Source organism: Pelmatolapia mariae, linkage group LG7, assembly GCF_036321145.2.
Source record: "Pelmatolapia mariae isolate MD_Pm_ZW linkage group LG7, Pm_UMD_F_2, whole genome shotgun sequence".
NCBI classification, from domain to species: domain Eukaryota; kingdom Metazoa; phylum Chordata; class Actinopteri; order Cichliformes; family Cichlidae; genus Pelmatolapia; species Pelmatolapia mariae.
The window spans coordinates 20,906,275-20,918,362 of NC_086233.1; the positions used below are offsets into that span (position 1 = coordinate 20,906,275).

General features: G+C 39.7%; 1 protein-coding gene across 5 annotated transcripts in view; it reads right to left on the bottom strand.

The window, feature by feature from the left end:
• sema4d (sema domain, immunoglobulin domain (Ig), transmembrane domain (TM) and short cytoplasmic domain, (semaphorin) 4D) overlaps positions 1–12,088 on the bottom strand; it is a 42,651-nt gene that overhangs the window by 19,081 nt on the left and 11,482 nt on the right. For 2 of the 5 annotated variants that reach the window (XM_063478384.1, XM_063478383.2), the window contains one exon: positions 7,467–7,525. The exons of the other annotated variants lie outside the window; for them this stretch is intronic. The gene's annotated coding sequence lies outside the window, so the exon portion shown is untranslated. The remainder of the gene's footprint in view (positions 1–7,466; positions 7,526–12,088) is intronic. 5 annotated transcript variants of the gene reach the window in all.

Here is a 12,088-nt window from a genome sequence, read left to right on the forward strand (position 1 = left end):
GAATCCTTCCAATAATTTCTGGACCCAGATCACTTCTAGCATGGGCCAATCTCCAACTGTGATACTCAAATAGCTGTGGACTCCAGTCCACAACTTTTTGAGTAATGCCACTAACAGACAGTGAAACAAACAGAACAAACCAATCACAAACCCTTCTTGGCAGACGTAATCAGCAGGACCATCTGTATAGTATCCACCCAGCTGTGGGAATAATGATAACGCAGCACTAAGAGTGCATGATAATGAGGCAGCTTTGCACAGGGCTTGCTAATAGACCTGCCCTATCATTTTATGTCAGCTGGTAACAATGGGATGATCGTAGAAGAGAAGTTATTGTGCATTGTTGTGAGGATGACCTCATTAAAGCAATGGGTGATGTCTTCAACAAGTCATACTTCTCACAATTTGCATTCCAATCTTTCGTCATTTATAGATTAAACCGCATCGGTGACCTATCAGCTCACCACGCATTATCCTTCACATGTTATTGCACATGAAATGACTAATGTGACCTTGACCTTAAGCTTGAGCGAAGAACCATTAGATTATCACTGCGTGCAAGTTTGAATAAAGTCTGATCAATACTGCAGGAGAAGTAGTGAGTCTTTCAACCTCTTTTTTTGGTTCCAGCAAGAAAAATGTAAAAAATTGTTTCTCTTCTTCTCCTCTTTCAAAACCATCTGGTTTTCTTTATGGTCGAGGTATTTCTTAATAACTTCAGCTGCATGTTGTCGTGCTATTGTGAAACATATTTGTATTTTTTTTAAAAAAAGTGAGCCAGAGGTCTTGTATTTGAAACAAAATACAGAGTCCACAGAGGATGACACACTGATGGGGACAGACGTCTGCTTCAATGTCATTTACAGATTAAAAGGAGTTTAGCAATAGATGTGGCAGAAACACGAGCTTGTACACATGCACACACGATAATGCCATCTGTAGGCATCAAATTGCTCCTATTAAACCTGACAGGGACCGTGGGGCCATCTTAAAATACTGCCAGCTGTATCTGAGTTTTGGGTTCTGTGAGCTTTGCAGGCTGATGAACCGATTTTGACATTCTGAGATGGCCAAGGCATACAGACACGCTACTGGCTCCAGCTGACTATTACGCTTCGATCAGATGATCAAAGATCTATTCTGTCCCCTGTTTTATGTTTTCCCCACACTAATGGGAGTCATCTTAAAAGACTACAGCACTGGTTCAGCATTACAGGGCTATAACAATCTTATTAAAGATGTTTTCCTTGTAAAACATCTCGCACTTTAAATATATGGACTGTTTTTTACTGAATTTATATATTGACATAGAGCTGGGCGATATAAGATTTTTTCATATCACGATATTTTTTTTCATTTCAGGCGATAACGATATATATCCCGATATAAGCCAAATAACTATATTTGTAAGATTTAAATGTGCCATTGCTCACAAGTAAAATGTGAAATAATCTGCAGCTTGTTTTGATTTAAATATTTATTTCCCATAATAAGTTTAACAGGGTAGATGTACTTAAGGAACATGAGACTTCAGTTTCAGATAAATAAAGGCAAATATTGCAAACTACACAAAAGGCAGCCGCTAAAGCGTTTAAGTTTCAAAATAGAACAAACAAAACAAACTACTAAATTGTCAATTCCACTTAGAAACAAAATATTAATTCTAAAAATAAATCTTAGTTTGTTTTACAGAAGAACAGACAAAATTGACTAACTTTTGTCAATATCAAATAAACTGAGAACTAAAAGGAAATTCTCAATCTCTGCTTGTTGTATAGCTTAGCTTCTCAAACAGTTTTAACAGTTACTTTAGTCTGACAAAAGCCGAATGACGAATTAGCGCTTTCAGTCAGAGATTGAGCATGCACCGGTTTATTGTATTTCCAGACTTGCTTTCGGCACAATTTACAGTGCGCGCTACTCTATTTTTTGTCAGACTTGAAATAGCCGAAATACCTTCACACTACGGAACTTCTATGGCCCTTCCGTTCGACAAGCTCTCCGGCATTGGAACCATCATTGTTTTTTTTCTTCGGTAACCATCGCTCACGCTCTCGGTTGATTTTTCTCTAGTCGGCAAACTCATTTCCTTCATTACCTGGGCAGCCCGGCTGCAAAAACAAATACACATGTGCGCCTTGGCACTTGTGCTGTACGCAACAAGTCACGTGACGTGACGCTGCGGCTGTGATTGGTTAGGCTCTGCGCTACTTAATTTGGATTGGCTGTTCTTTTTTTTTTTTTTTTTTTTTTTAAGAGGACAAGAGAGATTAGGCCTATCGCAATAGTTTAATTTTTCTATCGAGAAAAAGTTAGAACGATAACGATATGTATTGCGAAATATCGCCCAGCTCTATATTGACATTTAAACTAAATAAACTAGAGTTTATTTACTCTGGTGCAAATTGGTTGATGAGCTTGTTAACTTGCATCTTTTTTCCCTGAATTGGTTTCCACGTGAACCAAAATGAGTCACTACCAATCACGTGAAAGCATTCAGTCTGCTTATTGGCCATATTGGCCAGCTAAAGCTGCAGCCAACACCTGGTACTCGTGTCGCATCAAGATTAGATCAAGGTTGAACTGCTCTGGAGTTTGGAGGTCGTCTTCGTTTCCAAACAAAGGGTATCGGTTGTTTTGGTCTACTGAGTGCAATTATCAAGGTCAAATCAAATCAAAGGTCAAATCAAAGGCTAAAAAACAAATCAGGGTACCAGTTAATACAGGTTTGCACTTGTTTGTTTACTCGGGTCTGAATCAGTTGAGGAGTTCGTGAAGTTGTACCTTTTCCCTGTGATTTGGTTTCTTTGCACACAGAGAAAAATCTCCAAGCGAACCAAAATGTGTCACTATGAATTACATGAGTACGTCCAATCCATTAACTGGCCAGATGTGTCTGGGGCGGCAGCAACAGAAGTACAATTAATACACAAAGAAGGTGTTCTGGACTACTGGAGAACATGGAGAATGTCCATTAATTTCACAGCTGGTTGCTAGCCTATAATGACCTTTGCACACCTACTCTATTAATCTATTAATTTGAAAAGTTGAAATAACAATTTAGTAATGTCATGATCTCCATTTTAATTATGCTGCATTTGTGATGTGGTTTCATGTTTGTGGGCTTTCATGAACATTTCCTGATTCCAATTTTATTTTTTACTTAGGGAACTAAGGTGTGTGATTCCAATTAACTGAAACATAACTCCTGTAATTTGTCACAGTGTATTAAGTTAATATAAGTGATCCTTTATGTTTATAGTTATTACTCAACCCAGCTGTTGTAACTCGCTCCTATAAGCTTGCCTTATTTTTCTGAATTAATTAAACTTTATTAATTCAATGTATCCAGTATCCATGTCACCAATAATTCAACTTGAACTGCTGGTTCTCAAGCTAAGATTTGTGTTTGTCAAAGTGAACAGTCAGACATGTATGAAGTATTGCTCCGCCAATCCTGCAAACAGACTTTGATGTGATTAACTTGGATGCGATTTGCTTAACTTTTCAGGATAAATCAGCACAGCAGTTCAAGCTGTAGTTATGGTTCAAGCCATCTGGATTTCACTGAGGATTGACTTCAGCCTACAGCTCAGACTTACAAAGCCACCTAGTAAAAGCCCCATTAATTTAACAAAGTCCTCTGAAAGCCAGTGAACAGCTGTACGACCTCTGCGGCACAGCTGACTATTGGTCATATGGGAGAAAAAAAATCATCTTAAAACTGCAACAGATGATACAGCAGTCACTCTACATTATCCATGGTGATCTCACTGGGGTGTGCTGGGGGGGGGGGGGGGGCTTTAAGATCAAGGATTATCAGCAGGATGTATCAGCAGGGTTCACTATATCCATTTACATTAAGACTGAATGCTGACAAAGTGTACACGGTCCTCATTTCTGACCAAAAACAGGCTAAAAACCCATAATTTCTGGGTTTCATTTAGTTAAACAAGGTAGAATTAAATTCTAGGTAAACCATCGATGACAACCCAAATGTCTAAATTGAGGAAAAGAGCTTGTGTGAAGGCAACACTATACAGGGGACACAAAATGGAAACCCTCCTATATAATTACTAGTTGTAGGGCCCCTGTTGAGCTAGCCTGTCGACCTAAAGTGGCCACAGCAAAGGCAAATGAGGGGTCAGGTCCAGTAAAGGGTATATTTAGTCTGCCGATGGCAAGCTTTTTAAAAACAACACGCCCTTACCCTAAGTCACATGGCTCTGGAAAAACTTCCCTATAAACATACAGGCAAGTGAAGTAAGCTAACTAGAGGAACAAGGATTACTGTGTGGTGTTCTCTGTCCAAGTACTGAATGTGCCTCTGTAGTCTAACATGAAAACATAATCACCAGGCTCTTTTTCTTTTAATTAAAAGGAGGGAAAAAAGTGGAGGAGTTTTACTACTGACATCTGTACTGGCAAAAATAAAAAGGAACTTCTGGTGATCACCAAGAGAATATATTATAAATCTGAAATTTGCTGTTTTTTGTCATTATTTACAAGTGTTCAGAGTTTGTTTTTTAATACAGCAATGGTAATATTATTGGTACACAGTGCAAAATGCCAAACTATTAAGAAATGCTATGTGCTGCATTGAGAATCCATCTAATTTTTAAGTGTTGCCACTCTGTCTGAGGTAAATAACCTCAATCTATAATATAGTTTGGGGTCACACAGAAGCCACCGCTCTCAGTAAAATAATAAACCTTTTACTTGATGTAATTTCCTTGAGGCTGCTGTGATGCCAGCTAGGGGCACATAATGTGAGACTATTTTGGGAAGCCCAGCTGAAGGTCCCAAGCTGGTGAATGGTAGTTGCATTAGTGGTAGTTTAAAACAAACAAACAAAAAAAAACCCACCTTTTTAAAACAGCAACAGCCAAGGGCAGGTGACTTCCGCACCCAGAGTGGGATACTTCTCTGCAGCTGGATTTTAAATCAGCTAATGTTAGCCAACATTTTAATATTTTTTTCTGTTAAGTGGTTAAAGAGTGCAATAAGGTAAATCCAAAACAAACAAACAATCTTCCAAATTGCAGTTTCCCACCAGTCAAGGAACATTCAAAATGAGCTGTAAACATCACTGAAACCTTGCTATATTTTCTCCGATCCTTTGCGCCTTTAAAGAGAACCCCTTTCTCTTCTGCCTCTCTCTCAAAGCACTCTTCAGCAGGCACCGATTTCACGGTGGTAATTTTGGCCCGGCAGAGACAAAACCCTCCTTTGGAGTGCTGTGTGAAAACTCATCCCATCGCCCACAGGATGCCACAACACTAACAGTGTGTCCTCCTGAACTTGGCAAACCAGTACATAAAACACTAATTTCACCGTTTCCTTCGCAGCACTCGGAGAGGGATAAACACAGAGCCAAGAGTAAAACTTTAAACTCCTCTCACACCGATTTCTCGTGATCTGGCCTGCAGAATTAGGTCAAGTGTTCACTTCTCACAAGTGGCGCATACACAGTTTACAGTGAAAGTAGCAGATTAAAAATAAATCCAATACAAAAGGTCCATTTGTCACCAGCTGACTTTAATTATAACAAATGTTTAAATATTCAACCGACCGCCATACGCCCCCTGGCCTTATGCACACTGTAGATAGTTTTATCATGTGACTGTTGTCCTATCTAAAGTATACATATAACATAATAACTGAAATAACAATAATAAATAAATGGATAAAAGAAACATGAACAAGAGGAGCCTACAGAGCTCATTTTGGAAAAGCACAGTGTGTTTGGCACAACAGTGCATTCAGATCATAATTGTGATAGCAAAAAGCTGCCGAACAGGACAGGATTTAAGAAACAACACCCCCCCCCCCAAAACCAAATGTTTTCACCAGCCAAAATGGATTGTAACGCTACAAATTCGGTAATAGATCACAGCTGATTTCAAACTACCTCTACAGGAATAAACTACCATTTTAATGCATGTCTTTGGTGAGCGGAACATTTGTCAACACTTTGCTAATCAGTCCTATTTCTGTTAAGCACTTTTGGTGTTGATCACAACAGCTGAAAGAGGTGCAGGCTGATGGCTGCGGCTGGAAACTGCATTATGTTGATAGGCCTTGAGCTGCTGAGGGGGAAAAGCAAACATCCCACAGGTGTTCGGATTCTTTTCATAATCGAGCGTGGCTGAGCGACGCATCCTGTACTGACAGTTTGCTGGGAGCGAGGCTCCTGAGACTTCACTCCATGCTGCCAGCCGATGTTTTCAGACTTTATCTCGTCAGGCCTCCCTACCTGGAACACTAACTTTGTGTATTTTGTGTACGTTTTAGAGCCGAGATGAAATTGCGGTGATTGTGGTTCAAACATTCACTCTCACATTTAGCAGTTTCTGAAGGGAAGTGGTTTTCAAACAGTCTGTCGAGTCTGCAACCACTGCAGGTGGAGCAGGGACGAGCAGAACGAACGAACACTGAGTGAGGAATTTTTCAAGAGAAAGAAACATTTAATTTCATGACAATTAAAAAAAAAAAAAAAAAGTGAACTACTTCTTTTTAGCTTTGTTCCCAGATTATAAATGAACACGTTTTAGATCAAACAATGTGCTCGTTACTTTGTTACTTACGGGTCTGTAAGTAAGAAAGAAGAGTTTATTCTTGCTTTACTGGTTTTGAGACGAGAGAAAAAGACGCTATGGCTACTAATTTTAGTATACCTCCATCTTCTATCCCATTTGGTGATTGCGCTGCTCTTGCAAACCGTAACCCCACAAGCTCAACACAGCTTTGAAAGTTGCTTAGAAAGGTAGTGAAGCTGGGCATGCTAGCATTTAAACATGCAGAGCACCAAAACAACACTTCTGCTCTCCTGTTCAAGTTTCAGAAAGTTGATAAAAAGACGCCACCCTCCAAACGCTTTCAGGTGCCAAGTTTCTGTCTATCTTCAGCCACCCGGACACCACTTTGGCATATGGAGAAATTCAAAGCTTGACAGACCTGCCGTTCCTAGTTACGGTAGCTAAGCTGTGACTGGACAATTACTGTCTGGGGGGGCCTGAGTAAAGCCAGAGTGAAAAGCTAGTTGCATGTGTACACAATGCCCGTCACTACATGCATCATTAGACAACAGTAATTAAGGCAACACAGACCGATAGCTTGCTTCCAAGCAGACGCAGAACAGAAGAATCACGACTGGAAAAGCAAAGAAACACCAAATCTCATAGAGGAAAGCACAGGGGAATGATGGGTGGGGGAAAAAAAGGAAGTTGCAAAAACAAAAGGATTCAAATCAGAATCAGGCTGTCCAAGTGAGATCATGCAAGGGAAACGCACACACACACACCAAAAAACAGTAAAGCCCCAAAGTGGTTACAGGGGAAGGGGGTTGGAGAAGGTTGGAGAAGCATGCAGCATTCGTGTTGAAGCCTGCAAGCCAGCGAGCAGTGCAGTGTTGGTCTGCACAGCAAACAGGGAGGGGAAGGAGGGAGAGGAGTTGAGTTTCTGACCTGTGAATCCTTAAAGGATGCGACGCTCTTCCTCCGGAGAGAATTATAAAATTCTCAAGCTAGGGAGGGGGGGAAGAAGACAGAGAGATCAGACATGACATTTATGTAGTGTGTGAGAGCCTACAAGAGGAAGAAGGTTCAATGTGGTTAGTTCTTTTTTTTTTTTAAGACCATGGTGACACAGATCTAATGATGATTCAATGCAAACCATGTTGTATATTCAGAATGACAGTAAATAACATTTATAGAAAGATGAAGCAATAGCCACAATCCACACACACACACACACACACACACACACACACACACACACACACACACGGTAGATAATCATTTTTTTAAAAAGACAAAACAATTATATAACAACTTAAATATCCACAAAGACTGTATTATCATGGTGATATCATGATACCATATTACAACCAATAGTGAGCGGCCAGTTATGACCATTAACCTCAGCTAAGGTTCCACTTCCTTTCCAGCCTTGCATGTCAAACAACCACATGTAAATAAAGAAGTATTTGCTCTTCCACACTGAATTTTATTTGCTTTGTGTGTGCTAATCTCATGAGAGATCCATCACGGCCAAGCCTCAAAACCTTATAACTTCTGTTCTGCATAATTTTTAAAGGATCATCACTCTAATAAAACAACAAAAATGTTTAATTCTGCATCAGACAAAACGCTAAATTAAATCTGTTCCTTTAATTTAATAATAAAAGTTTTAGTAAAAAAATTTAAGTCCACAGTTTTCAGGCTGTATTTTGCCATAGCAGTGCTTTGAGGTAAATGCTACAATGCCATACAATGACAATGGCCATTTTCTTAGCTTAGCATGTTAACACTGAACTGTAAAGCTCAGTAGAGGCTCTTGGGAATGGTATTAATTCTGTGAATTAAAGAAAGACAGAGGTTCACAGTTAAAACACCTTAATCTGACAATAAATGTGTACAGGACTGTGCAAAAGTCTTGAGCCACCCCTGTTTTCTGTTTGTTTGTTTTTTTAATTTTCCTTCCAAGAAGCCAGATTTTGTCATTTTTGATTGATTTTGTCTTCGGACACTGGCTGCTTTTTCCCCTCATTTTCAGTCCAGTCCTTGTATCGCAGCACTTTCAAGGAATGTTTTTTGTTTGTTAAGCCACTTAACACTGACCTCTGAATCACTCAAGCATAAAAAAGGCACCTAACTCAAAGAACCAGTGTTGTCTCTACACATGACAATTTAGGAATCTTCAGGCACTTTGTTACCAGCAGCCTGTTACAAAAAGCACATCATCTTCAGTTAGAACTGAGAAAAATGCCAAAGACAAGGTACTTTTCTTGGTGTGCAGCCTTTGAACGAATCTGAGGAAACTGAACAAGCAAGAAGTGACAGGCCTCAAAGCTACACACATAAAAATAAAAAAATAAAGTCACACTATCTACAGCAGATGAACAGTATCTGAAAGCCATGTCCTTAAGAAATAGGAAAAAAAAATCCAGCAAAGAACAGTTTGTGGAAGAGCTTTGAAATATCCTTCCAGAAGCCTGGGGAATTATTCCTGAAGAAAGTTAAAAGAAACTCGAAGAAAGCTTGCCTAATCTAATGTTTCAGTAAATCCTTGGACCTTTTCCCCTCATTTTACTAGAATATATTAAAACATGAGGTGTGCCTCAAGACCTTCCCACAGTACTTTAAATAGAATCCTAGGCGCAGTAAATGTACACTAAAGGTCAACCTTTTGGTAATGCTTCACTGTCTACTTCGTGAACTTCTTATTAAAAGCTAAATTCATAACTCATCTGCTTCCTCTGGACTGCGTAGCTGTTTGATCACATTTGATGGGGGTATTTTGTTGTGCTGCCACTCAGTGCATCAGATTGTTTCAAACATTACTAAAATCCTGGTCAGTACTTTAAAAAGTACATGAAGTATCCTCTAAACCACTAGAAAGAACAGTCAAAGTAGCAAACAGAGAAACTCCACAGTTGAAAGAACTGTAGAAAAGTATTCATCTGGAAAAACCCTGAGCTGATATTTTTTAAAGAGCTTTTGAAGTTTCCTACAGTCTCAGCCCTGGTGTTGTGCATCACTAACAAAACATAAAGACAACACAAACATTAGGGAATAATATGCAGCCAGGTGGAAAATTATTTCCCTTTTATTTTTTAGTGCATAAAAATACGATTTTTTTTAGTCTAAAGAATGAAAGTAGAAATCTTCTTATTGTCCCTGAAACAGATGGGTGGGCCTCCATTCACAACACTTTCCAGTCGGTTCCCTCGGACCGCTTCTCTGAGCAAAATGAAAACAGGCTGAATTAATTCTTCCTACACGAGTAGACCAGCTTTATTCACACAGTCCTCTAAACTCAGAGTGAAGAACATGGCTTAGAGTTTCACTTGCTTTGACTAGAGTTCAATCTGTGCCTCTGGGTCAGTTTCAACAGGTTCTTAAAAAGAATCCAATTTCTCTTCAGAAAAAAACACAAGAAAATAACAACAACACAACAAGGATAAAAAAAAGACTAAAGTTGAATGGACATTGTTGCTGGAGAAGTCCCAAACTCTATCTCAGAACAAGGAGATAAATGTTCCCCTCGAATGAATCCAGGTCAGCTAAATCAACCCAAATATGCAGATTCATTAGCATTTGCCTGGTAAGCTACTATAATGGAGGCCCCCTACACTACTGTATAAAATAATAATCTGATTATGTTAAGCAGCGACCACTACAAGCATGGTTAGTTCTCTGATCGCATAAATAAAGCTTTAGATTTGCACGAGCATTGCCAACATATTATCGCTCTTTCTGGGTTTGATATTTACTAAAGAGGAGACCACAGTATTCTGCAATGGGGTGGGAGAGGTCGGGCAAAATTTAGTCTACTTGACACATTTTTTTCCTCAAGTAGAAATTTCACTCCTCTTCTTCCACTCTTAACTAATTTTCACTACGAGACCAACAAACAGAAAAAACCTTGTATACAAACGAGTGCTGCATCGTCTCCCTGACTCTCTGACAGCATCAATGGAGAACTGGGAATAGATGACAGACGCAAGATTGATGAGCCGAAGGCCAAAGGGTGCATCCCCCTCGACATCTTCAGGAAGCGCTTTGACTTGGCTTTCCTCTGCTCCCACAAAACCCTGTGACAGCTGATACAAAGTTTTTAAACCGTGCACCCACAAACCTCAATGACACAACTGACACCACGCCTTCACATGTCTCAATTCAGGATGTCGAGACTGGGCGCAAGCCGAGCCAGTGCCCCGAAACATGCCCTTGGTGACACAGTGGTCTGGAGAACGGACGGAGAGGAAATGGAAATGTCACGGGTCTGGGGTTTTTAAATTGATGAGTGGACTTGAATGAGGATGGGGCTAAAGTGTCCTTTTGAAGACTCTTCAAGCCAGAGCAAACGCTTTAGTAGCCCTACTTCAGAAACTCAGCTAATGGTAAACATATTTACCCCACTCCTCTGTGACACCCGATTTTCTCAGTTTGAACTACTGTTGGAACCTCTTGTCAAGATCTCTCTCCCCGTTTGGTAACAGTAATGAATTCAGGAACTTTGAAACAAATACTTCCTACGGCTGCACTCTCAGATTACACTATATGGACAAAAGTATTGGGCCACATGGCTTAATCTTTGAATTTAGGCATTTTCAGTCCCACTCCCACTGGTGTATAAAAAAAAGAATAATCAAACACTTAGCCATGCAGTCGACCTTTACAAACATTTGTGAAAGAAAAGGTAGTTGTCAAGAGCTCAACAGATTTGAGCGCAATACTGTAATGGGATGCCATCATCGCAACAAGTCAGTTTGCAAAATTTCTTCCCTTCTAGTTATTACACAAGCAATTGTCTGTGGAAGAATTTCAAAAGCCATGAATTGTAAGATTGTGAAAAAGATACAGAATGAGGTTTGCCAAGTGTGTAAAAACTGTCCGTGCTCTGTTAGACTCAATAACTCCTTTGCCATTAACATTGGCAAAAAAATCTGTGCACCGGGAGCTTCATGCAATGGCTTTCTATGGCTGAGCAGCTCCTGTAGGTGTAATGTGGCCCAGTAGCTTTTTTTGTCCCCCCACATAGTGTATGTGTCATAAAAGTTTAAACTGGCAAGAAGTTCAACGAGTAAAAAGTTCAAGCCAAACCCAAAGTTGCATTTTAAGTATCTCAGATGTCTAAGGCATGCCTTATCAGCTTTGGTTCCCATTCATAAAAGTACACAGTAACTCTCCAGTCATGCAAGTGGCTTTTGGTGAGTCATCAAGCAAAGTTTATTAGGTTACACACAGGTTTGGCACAAAGCTACTCTGAATAGCTCCTTTCCACATGCTAACATATTTCCCAAAGTAAAAAATGCTTATTTCGAGCAGTTTGGTATGTTTCTCTGCTAACATTCGCAATTACCACAAAGTGCAGCTGATGGAAGTGTTATTAGTTTTGAAAAGTATGTGATAAATCCAACTGGTGGGCAAAAAGGAAAAATGAAGGGATCATTAAATTGGCAACTGTTCATCCTGAAAAGGAAACAAATGTCTGTGCAAATTTATTGTCAGTTCATCCCACAGTTGGTGAAACAATTTCCTCAAACCCACAAATGTCACCCTGGAGGGAAGGTCTGGCCATT